Source organism: Cavia porcellus, unplaced genomic scaffold, assembly GCF_034190915.1.
Source record: "Cavia porcellus strain 051 isolate PalLab524CR breed Dunkin Hartley unplaced genomic scaffold, mCavPor4.1 scaffold_1, whole genome shotgun sequence".
In the NCBI taxonomy this organism is placed as follows: domain Eukaryota; kingdom Metazoa; phylum Chordata; class Mammalia; order Rodentia; family Caviidae; genus Cavia; species Cavia porcellus.
This window is the reverse complement of record NW_026947484.1, coordinates 200876144-200895009: the sequence shown is the minus strand read 5'-3', so window position 1 is coordinate 200895009 and position 18866 is coordinate 200876144. Positions and strand designations below refer to the sequence as shown.

Sequence of the window (18866 nt, the reverse complement as noted above, 5' to 3'; positions counted from 1 at the left end):
TCCTGTATGAGCATGCAAGCATGGTATAGAACTGTGTGTCCATCTGTCTGTCTTTCTGTGCAGCCATAGCGCAAGCAGTTCCATAAAGAAGCCTGTACGTGGTCCACTCTGACTGACAGGCCAACACTATAGAAATTTGTTGCATGAGGAAAATGAATGAATGAAGAAGAAAAGGCAAGAAGCAAACAGAACTCGAGGTCCTTATGGAAGTCTTATGCCTCAAACTTGGAGACTTAAAAAACAAAGATTAGTAACTTTTAAATTATGAGTATAATTCATGATAGAAATTTTGAAAAGTCTAGGACATGAGAACCTAAAAGTGAGCATAACGCAAACTCTCAGAGTTAGTCTTTTTGTTTATTACTTTGATTTTCCATATATATAAGTAGCTTTTTCAAAAAAATTGGCTCATGATATATATATATATATATATATCCCCCCCAGTTTGCATTTTTGAGAAAATCACTGAAATGGATATTGTGAACATTTTCCTAATTGAACATCCACACAAGCCTAAGTGTCTAATTAGAGGCTGGATGTATTTTCACTGATGGCATCCCACTCCACATAAGATGATTATAAACTCAAGATTAAGACTGAAATGACAACAGGAGGAATATTTAGCAGGCTTCCAGGCTACATACAGCCTTACCCTGATTGCATAATCCTTCCTGGCAAATGCCCAGGAAAACGCAGTGAGGATGCTCGCCAGAGGCATCGCCCTTTTTGGCCCTTCAGCATTCAGAGTTATATTCTTGGCACTTTCACTTTCAATAGTTCTGATCTCTGCAGGTGCCGTAAAACGTCCGTCTTGGCTGCAGAGAAGGATTCCTGATACAGGCATTAGAGCATGTGAATAGGGCTGGCTCTAAGGTCAGGCTCCACCTAAGCCCGGCCCCCCAAAATGCCTGCCACACTAAGATGGCACTATTTCTATGGCCAAGAAGTTTCACCTCTCCGTGCTTCTGTTCTCTTATTGTGTTTTTTTTTTTCCTTCTTGTTTTGTTTTGTTTTATTTTTTGTACTAGGGGGTTAAACTCATGACCTTGTGCTTGCCAGGCAGGCGCTGTGCCACTGAGTTATATCCTCCGTCCGGTTCTCTCACTGCTAGCTCAGGACAACTATAGGCACTTCCCAGGATATTGTGAGGAATCCATAGCTATGCCCCTGACACATGAGACACCATGAATAAATAGCTATTTCTCACTGTGCTCGGAGGCCACTTGCTGGGGTCAGAGCGCTCTTGGCAGCCTGTCTTGATGCAGAATAATCCAGGCCTGGTACCTGCACCCACAAGGCTAGAGGTGCTGAGTGTACATGTCTCAGGCATTCACCAGCCCGGATCATTGCGGCCGAAGCTGCCAGACAGCACAAAGCCATTACCAGGGGTGTTGATCCTGTTTGGTCCCAAGATGAATGAAAACACTCTAATCATGAGAAGCACTATCATGCACCAAATAAGTTTATGGTTTGGAGCTGGACAATGCAGGCTCCAATACTGGCTACATCACTTGACTTTGGATGAACCATTTACAACCTCTGAACCCCACTTCCCTCAACAATAAGCTGCAAATGATAATGGATGGCTTATTCATTATCCATTACTCTGATTTTGTTTTGGTGTTGGATGAACAAGTTCTTTTCTACTTTCAACCATGATTTCATTCCCTGGCTTTCTAAGGAGGACATGTGACTAGGGTTAAACCAATCAAGAGCATTCCATTGCTTAGACAAAGGGATTGGTTCACAAAGATCATGTGACCCATGCTAGTCCAATAGAATAAGTCTTGAGGCTTTTTCTTGAATTAGCCTTGAACCACCTCTTTTCTTAAAATTTATTTTAAAGGGGGTAAAATTAAACACAACAAAACACAACAAAACAGGACATAAGAAAACAATGAAAGAGATGTAAACTTCAAAGCTAGATGACCTGAGATCTTCACTGTCTATCATATTTACTCTTGTTTTCTTCAGAATAATTGTCTATGTCTTCGCATACAGAGAATTAATACAAAACAACATAGTATAAAACTGATCCAAACTGAATGAGGAAGATGTTTTAGGTCTTCAAAACTAGACAATAGGGAAGTCACTAATGCTGTCAGAGAGTCTCTCGTTCTCTTCAAAATAGCTGTCCATACCCTCATGTTTATTGAAGTTCAACAAAACAAAACAGGCAAGCGGGGAGGGGTTGCTTAGTTTCCTGGCACTCCAGGTCCCAGCATGGCACAGGTCCCATGCTGGTGGACACTGGTGGCTCCTGTTCTGGGCCACCAGAGCCTGCCACACTCACAGCCACTCACTAGGTGGGGAGGGGTTGCTTCAAGTGTTTCTTTCTAATGAAGTGACCATTTCACTGACCAAGTTCTGAAATGGCCAGCAGACCATAGAAAGACATCTCTTTAGGCTCCTGCTTGAAACCAACAATGTCAAGAAGCTGCCAGCCTTGATTCAGGGCCATGAACCACCTCTTAAACCTTGGTCTTGCAGCTGTGTGGGTATAAGAGAAGCTATCTTGCTCCCAAATGAAATTGATTGTGTATAATGGAGCAGCCCCAGAGGAGAGCCAGGCGAAATGACAATATGGTGGAGAACTTTTGAGTCCATGCAAGAAGCCAAGTGTGGTTTTCCATGCTTGTTTGCGTTGAGTCTTCTGTCACTTTCAACTGAAACCGTCATGCCTGCCAGAACAGTAAAGGTTAAGCATCCTTTATCCAAAATGCTTGGGAACAGGAAGTGTTTCAGATTGTTTTTTTTTTTTTCCAGATTTTGGGATATTTTCATATACTTTACCAGTTAAGCATCTCTGCTTTCAAAATCCAAAGCTTTTGAGTTTCATGTCTGTGTTGAAAAACTTCAGAATTTGGAACATTTCAGACAGAGATAATCTGTAATACCTGCTCCCACCCCAATCTGCTCTAAGGATTTGCTAAAGGAAACATATAAATCCCTTGATACAGTGTTTGTCAGGTCTTAATAAATGGTAGTCATTTATATTGTAAATTTATCTGTAGAGAAATAAGAAAATACAGATAAAGCAAAGAGATAGGCAAAATGTGCATTATTCCTTATATGATCTTTTAACAGTAGGTAAAAAAAATTTTTTTGAGTCTCACCAAGTAGTTCAGGCTTCCTTCAAATTACTATGTAGCCCAGTATGATTTCGAACTCACATCAATTCTCCTGCCTCAGCATCCTGAGTGCTGAGATTATAGGTGTGAACCACTACGCCTGACTGAAGGTAAGTAAATATTTTGAAATACTTTGTTCTAGGCATTACGTATATGTGTTTGTAATTTGTGTATATGTTATATATATTTATACAAATAAAGTGGGAATAGATAAAGAAAATGTGCATTTACACAGAATTGAGGGGCCGAGGATTTAGCTCAGTGGTGTAAACTCGTGCCTGGCAAGCACAAGGTTGTGAGTTTGATCCCTGGTCCAAACCAAAAAAAAAAAAAAAAAACAAAACAAAAACATAAGTGTACACACAGTGGAATACTACTGTGCCATAAGAAAGATAAGCTTGAGTCATCTGTAGAAAAATGGCTGCACCTTGAAACCATTACATTAAGTGAAATAAATCAGACACCCAAGTTTAAATACGATATGGCCTCTTCTTATATGAGAAACCCATATTATAAATAAAGAGCGAAATTAAAGAGTAGGCAGTAGGGAGACAGATCTTTCTCAGACGGGAAGGAGATCAAGAGACGAAGCAGAGGGGAGGGAAGGGAAGGGAAGAGGATGAGACAGGAATGGAAATGTGTCATGTGCGTGTACCCATTCCATGCAGGCAGTGGAAATATTCCGTACTGCAGACGTGCGCTAATAACAATACAAATACAAAGTAAAATCAAAATGGGATCATACTGGTTTTTTAACCTATTTCAGTTGGACATAAATAAAAAGCACTGTGAACGTATATATTTGCTCAGCAGTCATTTTTAACAGCTGTGCAACATTCCACATCTTTTATTGGCTACTCGGGGGATTTCCAAGCTTTTTGTACGAGTAATGCTGGGATGACATTCTGCATCGTCCATCAGTCGACTGAGCTACATCTTTGTGTGTTTCTGAATTGTCTACCAGTCCCTAAGGATAGGATCTAAAAGTTTTAAAGATCCAAAATTTTTTTCCTTTGTAATTTAATCATTGGCATGTTTAATTTTTGAATATAATGTATTAAGTATTTAAAAGTCCTTGCCAGAAGGCAAAGAGCCCAGTTCTGTGGGCTCCAAATCCTACCCTTCTTGATTCTTTCTCAACTCTGAGATCATGAATCTTGATGACCACCCAGGAGAGGAGAGCTGGAGGGACTGTGGTCACCAAAACGTGGTTGTCAACAAACTGCAAAGCCGAAAGCTGGGTACTGTGAGCATGAGCCTCGCCACTCAGGGGCCCCGCTGCTGGAGGAGCCTTCTGGGGTTTCCCCGGGGAGCACTCCCACTGCCACCCCCACTCGGAGTGTCTGACACGCCCACAGGGAAGTCCTAGTTGTCACTTCATTTTGAAAGAAAAAGTAAAATGGCATCTGTGCATATATGACATGATCATTACGTAGAAATCCAATAGAATCTACAAAAAGCTATAAGAAATAATAAGTCTAGTAAGGTTGCTAGATACAAATCAAAATATAAAATCCTAGCAGCAAACCATTATAAATTAAGAGTTTTTTTCTTTTTTTTGGGGGGGGGCAGTATTAAGGATTGAGTCTCATGCATGCCAGGCAAGCGCTCTACCAATGAGCTACCTCCCTGGTCCTGGCCCTTTTTTGTTTTATTTTGAGAGGATTTGGTTAAATTGCCCAGCCTGACCTTGAACTGTGGGATCCTCCTGCCTCAATATCTTGCATAGCTGGGATATTGAGTGTGCACACCAAGTCTAGCTATAAATTAATCTTTTTCTCTCTTACATATGGTTTCTCTATGTAGTTTAGGCTGGTCTTACACTTGCTATGTAGCCCAGGCTGGCCTTGAACTCATGGCAATCCTCCTGCCTCAGTCTTATGAGTGCTGGGATGATAGGTATGCGCCACCATGCCCAGTTAAATTAAACATTTTGAACAGTGCATTGAGACCTCCTTCACAAAAGCTTTTCTTGCTATTTGACAGTTTCCTCTATGTCCCCATTGCACTTGGGACAGAGCTGCCCACCATGGCCAAGGACCCTGTAGCTTCTGGCTGCTCGAATTCTCCTGAGGCCCTCTGGGGACAGACAAGTCTCCTTTGGTTGTGATTGGTGCCAATGATTCACATACACAGCTCCCCTGGGCTCACTGTCCAGGCTGTGGACCCCTGGTGCTCCCACAACCTTGGAGGAGGTGAGGTCACTCCTCTGGCTGGTGCTTGGTTAGGGACCCCCAGCAGGGCCTCTTGGGCATATGGAGGATTACAGTCCTGTGAAACAGGGCGCCTTTCTGCACACCCTGTTCTCCCCAGGGAGCAACCACATTGTCCATGCTGGCATCGAGAATGCCATCTGCCATCCAGAGCAGCTACACAGTGCCCACTGCCCTGGGCCCTTGGCCTAGCTCGGCTCACTGTTCCAGCTCTCTTCCTCCTGAGGCAGAGTCTTTCTGGAGACCCACTGTTCCTCCCTGAAACCCGGCTCAGAGTTGGCAGAGCCCACCTGCCTGTGCCTCACATCCGCCCCCAAGGGCCCTCAGCTCCAGCCGCATGGTTATCCTGTGACATGGATGCAACAGGGGGCTCAGAGAGGCCCTTACCTGCTTGGAGCTGCCCAGCTAGTTATGATGGATGATGGAGCCAGAATCTGAGCCCTTTTCTGCCACCAAGACTTGCCATTTCCCCTAGGGCCAGCCCTTGTCGCAAGAGCTCCTGAAACCAGGTCTATGCCACTCTAAATATCAGGGCTACTGGGGCGTGAGATGGTGCACAGCCGTGCTCCCTGCAAGAATAATTTATTGACTCCCCTGTCTGCATTGCCAGACTCCGGTCCCTGCATGTCTGTCCCCAGCTGCTGTGGGAACCTTCCTTCCTCACACCTACACCCCTACCTAGCCTCCTGCCCTTTCCGATCTGAAGCCAGGTCACCTGCTTCTGCCCAGCCAGTGGTGTTGGATGGGTCGGGCAGAGGGAGGCTGGGCTTTGACAGGCAGCTGAGCTCAGGGGCCACGGCCTGGCCCCCGCCCCCACCCCATGCAGCTGGCTCCAGAAGGGAAGCAGGGGTGGGGGCAACTTCACAGGGGAACTTTTGTTCTTCCTTAGAACAGGCACAGGCTGGGGATTGAGCTTCCCCTTCGCTGCCACAGAGACCAGGGCCACTTGAGTTCATGTTTATTTTCACAGCGTGGATTCCATGAGGATCGACAGGGAAGCTCTGGGAAGAGGCTCCACTTCCGTGGGGCACCTACTATGTGCTGGGTCAGAGACAGACAGGAGTCAGCAGGCCCTGCCAGACAGACACCCAACCATCCTTGACAGAGAGGATGAAAGCCAAGGGTAGCCATGTGCCTCGGGTCACACAGCAGTTACCAGAGCGCTGCTGCCGGGGAGGCCAGTTGCTCCTTGGGCTCTTTCTACCACGCACCTGAGTGCCAGGCAGGGGCAGAGGAGTGTCAGCCCCTGAACAGGACGCAAATACAGGATGCAGGCCCTCTCTAAGCTGAGGCTTCATGGAGGATGGGCTGCCTGGGGTGCCTCATGGTCCAGAGTCCTTGGAGAGTGTGGGCAGTAACTCTAAGACCGAGGCTCCAAGCAAGTGTGGTGGTGCTAGGCTGTAAACCCAGCACTGGGGAGGCTGAGGCAGGGAGATTTCAAGGTGAGCCTAGGACACACTGTAAACTCAGAGCCAGCCTGAACTACATAGCTACATAGCAAGACCGTGACTAAATAAATAAATAAGTAAATATAGGACACAGGTCCTCTCTAAGCTGGAGCCTTGGCCAGGTGGTATAATTCTCCTGGTCTCAGTATCCTTCTCTGTGAAATGGGTCTAATCCAAGGCTATCAGGTTTACCAGACTCCTCCAGCTGGGTATTTTAGAAAACACAGATTTGACCTCAGAGAGTCAGGCAGTGTGAGAAGGAGCCTGGTGCGTGCTAAGAACTCAGCGACAGCCACTGTGCAGTTTGGTATCGTCCCCGCCATTCTTCTCTCTCCCCGGGCCTAACCCCTCAGCCTTGCTGGGCACCCAGGAGTCCTCTCTGGGGTGTATCACTGTCATTCTGGGTGGGAGCCTTGAGTGCTGTGAAAGGAGAGCCCACTGCCTATTACCTCCGGGGACAGTCTGGAGACGTCAGGTACCAATTGCACACCAGCTTGGTAGGGACCATCACCAGCCACTCTGGCCCTGAGCTTCTTCCCAAATCCGCCCCTTGTGTTACTTACTTATGTCTTGTATTTATTTTTCCCATCCATTCATTTCACTGTTGAAGCAGAGCTTGGAGCTCTATTAAGCCCTGCTCGCCAGGCAGGAGCGGCCAGGCCAGTGACCAAGGGGCCAGCGTCTGACCAGGAGGATCCCAAGGAAACAGGGGGATCAAAAACCAAACATGGAACCAATAAAATCCTTAACCTGACACTACAAACTTCCCACAGACTTCAGAGAAATACCTCGAGAAGTGCATGACCTTTTCATCCCTCCCCAAGGCTACCTCCTCCTCCAGCCGGGTCTTGGAAAATACAGATTTGACCTTGCCACTTCCCGCCTTCGAATCCCTTCCAGAGCTCCTCTGTATTTATTATTCTTATTCGCTAATATTTATTGAGGTCCCCTGGTCAGAGCCCGGCCCTGTGCTCTGAGTGCCTTTGGTGCCTCTGTCCCCGAAGGACAGGGACTATCGCCATCCCTCTGTCAGAGACAAGGAGCCGGCGATGTGTGGGTGCCATTTGAGGTCACACGGCTGGTGAGTGGGGTGCAAACCCAAGTCAGTCTGAATCCGGGGCCCGCACGACCTCCTACCTCTCTGCAGCCCTGGCGGATTCCTCAGCGGGCCCCTGGGGACCCCCCACCCCTGCGACCTGCCATTGATAGCCCTCCGCCTCCTGTCACACTGTTTCCTGCCCTGCTCTCTCTGGGGTGACCCTTGCCGTTTGTGTGCCACTTGTGTCCCTCTGTCCTCCTATGACTGAGCAGAACAGCACCCCGGTGACCTCCACACCTTTGCATAACCCCGTTTTCTGCCTAGCCTGTCCCCCATCCTGCCCACCACCCGCCCACCACCCCCTGCAGCTCTTCCCTTCCACCCTTCCCCTGCACGGCCCTGGCTCTAACCCCACTAGGCTCTAACCCATTCCTGCCTTGTTCACGGCCTTCTCTGGCAGCACCTGTGGGCCTCTCTCCCTCCCACCTTCCCTTTGTGGTGCTGGGAATTGAACCAGCACCTTCCCCCTGAGCTACGTCTCCAGCCATTTTTATTCTGAGACTCACTGTCATGAGTTTGAGCCCAGCATGGGTTGTGTGAGTGAGTTCAAGGCCAGCCTGTACTAAATAGCAAGACCTTTTTATAAAACATTTTTTTCAATCAATTTCCCGGCTTGGGCTCAGATCATCCTGCCTCAGCCTCCTGAGTGCTGGGATCAGAGGCCTGCAACACTGTGTCTGGTCAGACATCTCTTTCTTTCCTCCATGTCCCTAATATGGATCGGCCTGTGTCAGCCCAGCCCTGTGGTTGTCCCGCACCGCCTGCACCTCTGGGGACCTCAGTGTCCACCACCAACACCAGGGTGATGTCCAAGCCTGCTCGCCGGCTCTGCCTTCTCTGACCGCTTGGCCAGGCATCTCCTGGAGTCTTCACTGCAGCACCCTGGGCCCCCTGAAATGCCTCCCTCCTTCTGCATAGGTCACACAGTTCCTCGGGAGGTAACGCCATCAGCCGCAGCCAGCCGTGACCCCGAGCATCCTGTGGACTCCTTCTCCTCCTCTGTCCTCTACCTTTCCTTCACCTTGTTTTTTGTTTGCTTTGAGACAGGGTCTTGCTATGCAGCCCAGCCTGACTTCAGTCCTCCTGCCTCAGCCTCCTGAATGCTGGGATCTCAGGCATGCTACACCCAGTTTCCGTCCTTTCTACCTTGTGCAGGTCTCAGAATCTGTTGTCCCCAGCGTCCCTGGGATCACCACCTCTGTCCAGCCCCCTAATTCCGCCTCCTCCTTGGCCTCCCATTTATGGCCTTACCTGTTTCCTCGGCTTCCTCTGTGATCTCCTTCAAAGGTCAACTGGACCCAGGGCCCTTCTGTGGCTCGTGGTGGCTCCCACAGCGAAACCCACCTGAGCCGCCCCAATCAACCCAGTCCTGCCTCCGCCTTATGAGAACCTGGGTCCACTAATTATCCCCTCTTGCCAGTCTCCTGTCCCTGGAGACAGCAGTGACCTGTGTGTGGGTGCCCAACCCTCTAGGCATCTTTCTGTCCCCAATCTCTTTCCCCTCTGGTCCTTCCGGCAGACTTCTGTCCTTCCCAAGTTTTCACCCAGAGGTAAACTCCTTTGGTTCCCCTTTAGGGCAAGATGCCCCCTCCCAGGGTCCTTCTAGAGCCTGGACGCCCCCTCCTAAAGAGGAACCAGAGGACGAGTGTCATTTTGTCCGCCCCCTCCTAAAGAGGAACCAGAGGACGAGTGTCATTTTGTCCTATCTGCCAGTCCCTGAACGCCCACTGAACTGGAATTTTCTCGAAAGTAGGGTGGTCTGATTCTAGGTCTTTGCGCTCAATCCTGGGTCTGGCCTGAGGAAGCGCTCTACAAACACTGCTGGATCGCCTTCAGGTTAAAAAGGGAAACTGCAGATTTGGAGGTCACATGGATGTGGCTGGGAGAACCAGCAGCCAGCAATGGCAGCCGAGGCTTTGAGGTCCCAGCTGTATGCCTTTGCATGAGCCCCTTTCCCCCTCTGAGCCTCCTTCATGCTTCCTGGACATGGGGAGGGTGACCACCCCATGGCAGAGCTGAATGCTTTTAGGGAGGAGATTTCAGGAGAAGGGCTGGACTAGCATGGGCACCTAGAGGGCCTCAGGAACCGCTCAAGCATGTGGTTCACCCCCTGGCCTTCCAGGACACCTGGCCAGGGAGTAGTGATCAGTCTTTGTACTGAGCACCCTACCTGGATCATCCCATGCCATCCTCTCCGTTTGCCAATGAGGAAACAGGTTCAGAGAGGTCAGGCTACTTGCCCAAGGTCACAGAGCCAGTGAGGGAGTTGGAATCTGAGATCAGGCCAAGCTCTTATCTGCTGGCCTGGCCCGGGTGTCCTTCCCAAGTTCATCTATGCGTTCCTCAAGGCCGCCGTGTCCCCGCCGCGGTCCAGCCCCGTGCCCGGCAGGCTTCCTTGGTCCCCCTCCTCTCTCTGCCCACCACTAGATCTGTTTAAACTAGCTGAGCAGGGTGAGGTGGGGAGGCCACCGAGAAGGTAGGGAGATGTTTGTTTTCCTTGGGGGTTTATATCAACATTGGCCTTGACATTTCGCCTGTTATTATGTGTGGTTCTTTAGAGGGTGAAATAATATTTTCTTTTGCTTGAGAAAAGGACAAAGTTCAGACAGAGCTCTCGGCCCCAAATGGATTTTCCTCCTTCCTCGCCTTGCATGGCCATAGCCGCGCGGAGCTCCTCCGAGCCACTTCTGTGGAGCCGGAGCCCGCCTGGGTCGTGGCTGTTGTGTCAGGCGGCAGCAGATGCGGCCTGGGTGCTGCGGTCACTCCAGGCTGTGAGCTTTCCAGGGACGCAGCCTGCCAGCCACTGGTACCTTCCTGGGGCACACACCCGGCTTCTTCCTGTGGGTAGAGTCTGGTGGCTCTGTGCCGTGGTTCTGCCGTATTTTCGAGGTTTTCCCCGTTTGCTGGGGAGCCTCTGTGGGTGCGCTCACCGTGCTGCGGGTGTCCTCTGTGTGTCCCATTGTCCTGGCCGCATGGACAGTGATGCTGGCGCATGTCATGTGCTGTGGGCAAATCCCATAGGCGCTGTGTGTCCTGGTCAGCTCCACAGAGCGCGTGCTCTGAGTGTAACCTGGAGGGCTGGAGGTGGACACACACCCTTGACCCTGGTGAAAAGCCCACAGCCGGATACATCCCGGGGGTTAGAGCTCTGCACAGCATGATGGAGGACAAATGTATGCAGGAAACTGAGAAAACTGGGGCATCCAAGAGGCCCACTCAGGTGCGCTGGGGCCACGTAGTGACAATCGCTGCATGGTCATAGCCACTGGCGTAACTGTAAAGGCATGCACACACAGGTGGGGAGGTGACACATGCCTGAGATCCTTGCTCTCTAGGAGGCTGAGACAGGAAGATTGTAAGTTTGAGACCAGCCTGGGCTATTGAGAGACTTAGGAAACTTTACATTAAAAAAAAAAAATCCAGAGATGTAGCTCAGCAGAAAGGCCTGGGTTTAATCCCCAGGATGAAGAAAGTGTACCCTAAATGATGTGATTCAAACCACAGAAATTATTCCTATGGTTCCTGGACACCAGAATTTGCAAGGAAGCCCAGCAGGATTGGGTTGGTTCCTTCAAAGGCTCCAAGGGAGATGCCCACCCCTTCCTGCCAGACTTGAGGTGGTGGTGTCACCAGCAGTGCTTGGGGTCCTGCTCGCTCTGTTATGTGCACACCCCTCGGTCTGCACCCCCTTTCTCGGTAAGGACAGCAGCGATTGGATTTAGGGCCCACACTCATCCAACATGACTGCATTTTAATTTAACCAGTGACACTCAGACACTCACCAAACAGGGTCACACTCGGTGGGTGTGGACGAGAACTGTGGAGACACCAGTGAGCCTGTCACAGCCCCTATTCCTTGAGCGCTGACTCTTTTCAGAGTCGAATGAATAAGCACTTCCCATGAGCCTCCCACAACCTCACAAGGTGTGTATTAGTCAGCTTTCTGTTTCTGTGACAAAATACCTGAGGACAGCCACTTACGGGAGGAAAGCTTTCAGAAGTTTTAGTGCATGGTGAGCCTGGTTGCTTTAGGGCCTGTGGGGAGACATCCTGGAGGTGGGAGCGTGCAGCAGGGGATGACGCTTTGCTTATGGCAACCAGGAAGCCCAAAACAGTTTCAGGGTCTCGCTATTGCCCTCGGGGGACACCTCCAGTGACATAGCTTCTCCCACTGGACTCCACCTCCTCTCAGTGAATGGGGCCACGCCTCGAACACACGAAACTTAGAGGACATTTAGGATCCCAACTCTAACGAGGCGGTTGTTAATTCTGTTTCATCGCTGAGGTAGCCTGGGCTCCGAGAGGGAGCGTCACATGGCCAAGGACACACAGCTCCCTAAGGGGTCTCAGTCCCACCCAGCCATGTCCCCTGCCATGCACCCCTGTACCATGCCCGTGCTGGCTCAGAGGACATTCCTCACACACTCTGTGTCCTCTAAGCCAGGATTTCTATGGACATTTGGGACTGATAGGATTTTTTAAGTTTCACTTTAATTTTAATGAAATGACACCAAATTCATCGGTCATAATGAGATAAGACTGACTCTGTTTTGTTTTTCCTCAGCCTTCCCTTCGCTGCTTCCCGTTTATCGTGGTGCCCGCACAATCTTTCCTCCTGGCTATTTTGACATAGACAATGTATGGTTTTTAACTGTGGTCCCTGGTGGCTTTGCAGCCAGTCCCCGCCTCTCCCCGTCCGCTCGCCTTCCCTTCCCCAGCCTTCAGCTGCCTCTACTCTACTGGTTGTTTCTTTGAGATAAAGCATCTTATGTTCCCATAGGAAGGAGATCGCGTCATCCTTGTCCTCCTGCGTCTGACTTCTTTCATTTAAGATGCTGTTTTCTAGATCCACCTATTTGTTGCTAACTGCATGGCTCATTTCTCTTTCACGGCTGACTTGTGTTCCATTTGATATACGTGTGTGTGTCTCATAATTGTCCACGCAGAAATCACACACACCCTGCGTTCTTTACTCGTCTGTGGCCGGGTGCTTCCGTTTATCCCTTATCTAGGCTCTTGAGAATAATCTGCAATAAACAAAGGGCTGCAGATGTCCTTTTGACTGGTTGACTTCTTTCCCCTTGGCTATGTAGCCAGGAGGAGGATTGCTGGACCATGTGGGAGGTTTTTTAGGGCTTTGTGAGAAATTCCATCCATTTTGCACGATGACTGCACTAATTCACACCTCCCTGTCCTCTCTTGCCTTTGGGATAACAGCCCTTGCTGGAGTGAGGCAGTGTGTCACGGTGGCTTTGACTTGCCTTTCCTGGGTGACAGATGATGCTAAGGATTTCAAAGTATACCTGCTAACGTGAAAGGGGGAGGAACTGTCTAAAAAGGGAAGGCAGTGGCCGTGGTTAATCGGTCATCATGATTGGAAGCCCATATTGTTTTCGTTATTCTGTTTAGTTTGGTTTTATGCAGTTTGTCTCCTTATATTACATTTGATGGCATGGACAGCTATTCCAGAGATAGCGGGATATATTATGGTAGCCATTTCTTATTTCCTAGTAACTTGATTTGAAGCCCTGTATTGCTTTCACTGTTTTGTTTTGCCTGACTTTATTTGAATCTGGTTTGTTTGATAGTATCAAGTCTGATGGTACAGGCAACTACTTTGAAGACAATAAGATGCGCTTCGATACCCACTGTGCTTTGACTACTATCATCTTTTGAAGTCCTATACTGTCTCCATTGTTTTGTTTTTATTAGTTTTGTTCTGTACTGTTTTGTTCAATCTTATTATGCCTGATGATATGGGCAATTCTTTTGAAGATAACAGGAGGCATTATGGTAGCCATTATTGATCTCCCTGTATTTTGCTTTTAAGTTATGTACCATGTTGATTCTTTTGTTCTGATGGACTCTATTTTGTTTTGTCTCATTTGGTATTATTCTCTTCAAAATTAAAAAAAAAAAAACAAAAACCAAAACATACGTGTTAGCCACTTGCATGCTTTCATTTGGAAAATGCCTATTGGAATCTTATGTCCATTTTTTTCCAGTACTGGGGATAGAACTCAGGGCCTTGTACATGTCAGGCAAGTGCCCTACCATGGAGATGTGTCCCAGGACACCCTTCTGTCCCACCCCCAGAGAGCTGGGATGACAGGTGTGTGTCATCCACAAGAAATGTGGGCTTCATTTCTTCTTCTTTTTCTCCTTCTTCTTCTTTTTTGAATAATTAAGTTTATTGGTACAATTTAATTTCTTTTCTTTTTTTGAGACATGGTCTCACCATGCAGTTCAGGCTGGCTTTGAGCTCACTTTGTAGCCCAGGTGGCCTGGAACTCTCAACGATCCTCCTGCCTCAGCCTCACGAGTGCTGGGATTACAGGCACGTGTCACCACGCCTGGATTCATTTTGGCGCGCTCTCTCTCTCTTTTTTTGGGGGGGTACCATGGATTTAACTCACAATCTTACACTTGCCAGGGTTCATTTAGATTATTTACACTTTCAGTTTCTCATACCAAAGAGACAATGACACAATGTACACATATGTGTCCAATTTAATTAAGAGTATGGTCTCAAGGTCTATCCATTTAACTATAAATGTCTCAAGTTTATCTTATTTATGGCTGAGTAATACTCTGTGGTATTGGGCTCCATCCATCTCTTAATCAGATCTTTTCTGCTGTTGAGTCGTTTGAGATATTTATATATTCAGGATATTAACATGTTGTCATATAGTTGGCAAATGTTTTATTCTTTAGGTTGTCTCTTCATTCTGTTGTTCATTATTAAGATTTTCAGTTTGGTGCAACCCTCGCCTCTATTTTTGCTTTATTATTTACTTATCAGTGATGCTGGGAATGGAACCCATGGCCTCAAGTGTGTCAAGGAAGTAAACTAATGCCAAAAATCATTTCCAGCCCCTTTTTGAGTTTGTTGCCTGTGCTTTTAGGGTCTTATCTATGGTGAGAGGCAGGGATGTGATTTCTACTTATTTCGTGTGGCTATCCAACTTTCCCCACACTATTTAATTAATAAGACTGTTCTTTTCCCCGTATTTGCTGTTGGTACTTTGTCAAAAAGTCAGTTGTCTGTAGATCCACAGATTTATTTCTGAGCCCTCTATTTTGTTCTGTTGACCTGTGTCTGTCTTTACACTAGCACTGTGCTGTTTTGGTTACTAGACTTCTGTAGTATGTTTTAAAATCAGGGAGTGATTCTCTCTTTGGTTAGTCAGGGTCTTCTCTGTTCTATATGAGTCTTAGGATTTTTCTCTATTTTTGTGAAGAAAGACATTGATATTTTGATAGAGATTTAATTGATTCTGTAGATTGCTCTGGGTATTATGGGTATTTTAATACCATGGATTCTTCTAACCCATGAATATGGGATATCTTATTTGTGTCTTCTTCAATTTCTTTCATCAATGTTTTATAGATTTAGTATAGAAATCTTTTACCTCCTAGTAAATGCATTCCTAGATATCTAATTTTTGGTAGCTCTTATAAATGAAATTGCTTTCTTAATTTCTGTTTCAGGGAGTTCTCTATTAGTGTATAGGAATGCTACTGATTTTTGTATCCTGAAACTTTACTGCGTTTGTTCATTGAATCAACAGTTTTTTGGTGGAGGCTTTAAGGTTTGAACTTCTAAGACCAAGTCATCTGCAAAGAAACAATTTGACTTCCTTCTTTCTAATTCATATGGCTTTTATTTATTTCTATTGCTTAATTGCTCTGGCCAAGACTTGTAGTATTGTGCTGAATATTAGTAAAAGTGGGCACTCACCTCTCGGTCTAGATCTTAGAGGAAAATTTGTCAACGTTTTTGCATTCAGTATGATGTCAGCTGTGGGTTTGTCATGGATAGCCTTTGCTGTGTTGGAAAATGTACATTTTATGCCAATTTTTGAGAGTCTTAATCATGAAAACATGTTAACATTTATCAAATCCTTTTTCTGCAGCTATTACATGATCATAGGGTTTGTCTTTCAGTTGTTAGTGTGATGAATCGTGTTGATTGATTTCCATATGTTGAACCATTCTGGGATCCCGGGGATGAACCCCACTTGTTTACAGCGAGTGATGTTTCAAATGTGTTGCTTAATTCAGTGTGCTAGGATTTTGTTGGGGATTTTTGTAATTATGTTCTTCAGGGAGATTGATGTATAGTTTTCTTTTTTATGGTGTCATTGTTTGTTTATGGTATTGAGTAATACTGGCCTTGTGGAATGAGTTTGAAATAATTTTCTCTAAGATTTTCAGGAACAGTCTGAGAAGAATTTATACTGGTTCTTCTTTAAATGTTTGGGAGAATTCAACAGTGAAGCCATTAGTCCTTTGGTGGGTGACTTTAAGATTGCCCAATCTTGTTACTCTCTATGGGTATAATCGAATTTTCTGCTTCTTGTTGATTAATTTTTGGTAGCTGTGTATGACTGGGAGCCAAAAAATTTTTCAATTTTTTGGTGTAAAGTTGTTCATAATAGTTTCATGATTCTTTGTATTTCTATGGTATCAGCTATATCTCTTTTCTTACCTGTGATTTTATTTATTTTTAATTGCCATGCACTAATTGTACCTATTTATGGGGCACAGTATTGTCACTGAATACGTGCTTCTAATACATAATGGTCAAATCATGGTAACTAATATTTTCATATTTTCAAATATCTCTGTGTTGAGAATCTTCAAGCTCTTCTCTAGTTGTTTTGAAATACATAATTGATTCTTCTATATATAGTTACCATAACATGCTATATAATATCAGAACTAACCCCTATCCCTCTGTTGATTTTATTTATTTATTTTTGCCTGTTTGAGACAGGGTCTCACTATGCAGTTCAGGCTGGCCTTGAGCTCACTTTGTAGCCCAGGCTGGTCTTGAACTTGCAATGATCCTCCTGCCTCAGCCTCCCGAGTGCTGGGATTACAGGAGTGCACCACCATGCCTGCAATTATGTTGTGTTTTCATGTTCATTTTTCTCTAGAATTTTAAAAATTTCCCTTTCAATTTCTTCATTGCCCTGTTGACTGTTTAGTGGCATCCGGCTTAATTTCCATGTACTCGTAGGGTTTCCAAAGTTCCTCTTAGTAATGATTCCTAATTTCAAGTCACTGTAGTTCAGAGTAATACTTGATGAGTTTGATTTTAAAAATTTGTGAGGAATTTTGTCATTGCATAACACATGGTCTATCCTGGAGAATGATCTATATACACTAAATAAGAACATGTTTTCTGTGCTTTTGGGCAGAGGTTTCAATGTGTATCTATCAGGTCCATTTTGTCTAACGTGCATTTTGAAGCCAGTATTTTTAAATTCATTTCCTGTCTGATTAATCTATCCATATTGAAAGTGGAGTATTGAAATCCTATACAATTATGGCATTGCTACCTATTTTTCTTTTTGTGTCCATTAACGTTTGCTTTATATACTTAGATGACCCAACACTGGGCTCATATAGATATGAAATTGTTATGCCTTTTTTTCCTTTCCTGCAGTGCCAGGGATTGAACCCCTGGTGGTTGCACTCCCCATCTTCCCCCTTTTTAAATACTTTGAGACAGGGTCTTACTAAGTGGCTCAGTTGCCCAAGCTGGGCTCCAACTTACGATCTTCCTGCTTCCGCCTCCTGGAGTGTTGGGATGATAGGCACATGACACCATGCCCAGCTCTTGTGTTTGCTTGTTTTTTGAGATCAGTCTCACCATGTAGTCCATGAGCTGGCTTTGAACTCTGTTAGGTCTCCTTGATGAATTGAGGCTTTTATTAGTAACTAATGACTTTCTTTGTTTCTTGTGTCAGTTTTTGACTTGAAGTCTGTTTGATCGGGTATAGATAAAACCTCCCTTGTTCTCTTTTGGTTACCATTTGCATGGCATACCTTTTTCCATTCTTTTACTTTTAGCCTATGTGTCGCTTATGGCTAACATGGGTCTCTTGTAGGAATACCTGCCTGGATCTTATTTTTTTAAGACCCAGGCAGCCATTCTGTGTCTTTTGATTGGAGAGTTTAATCTGTTTGTGTTTAAGGTAATTATTGAAAAGTAAGGATTTATTATTGCCATTTTAAATTTTATTTTCTGGTAGTTTTGGAGGTCCTTTTTCTTTTATTCTCTGTTGCATATCTTTGTGATTTTGGAGATTTTTTTGTAGTGTTATGTTTTGATTTCTTTTTCTTTTGTTTGTGTGTCGCTAGTTTTGGGCTTTATGGTTTTCATGAAGCTTGCATAAACCACTTCATAGTTAGACTAGTTTACCCTGATACAAATTTGTTTTCAGTTGCATTTAAAAACTACACTTGTACCCTCCCTCCATAATTTTTGATGTTGCAATTTATACTTTTATAACGTTTTTATGAATAATTTATTGTTATTTGTTTTTAGTCTTTTATTTCACCTCTATATTAAAATATATATTGCTTACAAAGTACCATGACAGTATTGAGTGTTCCAGATTTTCCCTTACCAGTAAATTTTATACTTTAATACATTTTCATGTTAGTAATTAATATCCTGTTGTTTCTACTTGAAGAACTCCCCGAAGTATTTCTTGTAAAGCAGTGGTGATTAATTCCCTCAATTTTTGCTTGTTGGAGAAAGACTATTTTCTCCTTCATTTCTGAAGGACAGCTTTTCTGGATATGGTACTGTTGGCTGGCAGTTGCTCCTTTGAATCCTTTGAGTTTTATCATTCCACTCTCTCCTGGCTGCAGGGTTTCTGCTGAGAATCTGCTGGTGGCCTGATGAATATTCCTTTACATGTAATTTAATGCTCTTCTCCTGCTGTTTTTAAAATTCCTTCTAAAGGCATGGTGACATGTACCTATATCCCAGGTACTTAAGAAGCTGAGGGAGGAGGATCACTTGAGTCCAGGAGTTCAGAGGTAACTTGAGCACCACAGACCTTATCTCTTAAAATTTTTTGGGTGGGCAAACTTCTGTAATCCCAGCACTTGGGAGGTTGAAGTAGGAGGATTCTTATGAGTTCAAGGCTAGCCTGGACTACAAAGTGAGACTGTA

General features: G+C 45.6%; 1 non-coding gene across 1 annotated transcript; it reads right to left on the bottom strand.

Annotated features, from left to right (window-relative positions):
* Positions 1 to 2324: 2324 nt before the first annotated feature.
* LOC111757108 (small nucleolar RNA SNORA2/SNORA34 family) lies at positions 2325 to 2461 on the bottom strand. The gene has a single exon (XR_002791491.1). It is a non-coding gene; the product is annotated as a small nucleolar RNA SNORA2/SNORA34 family (small nucleolar RNA).
* Between the last annotated feature and the right edge of the window lie 16405 nt (positions 2462 to 18866).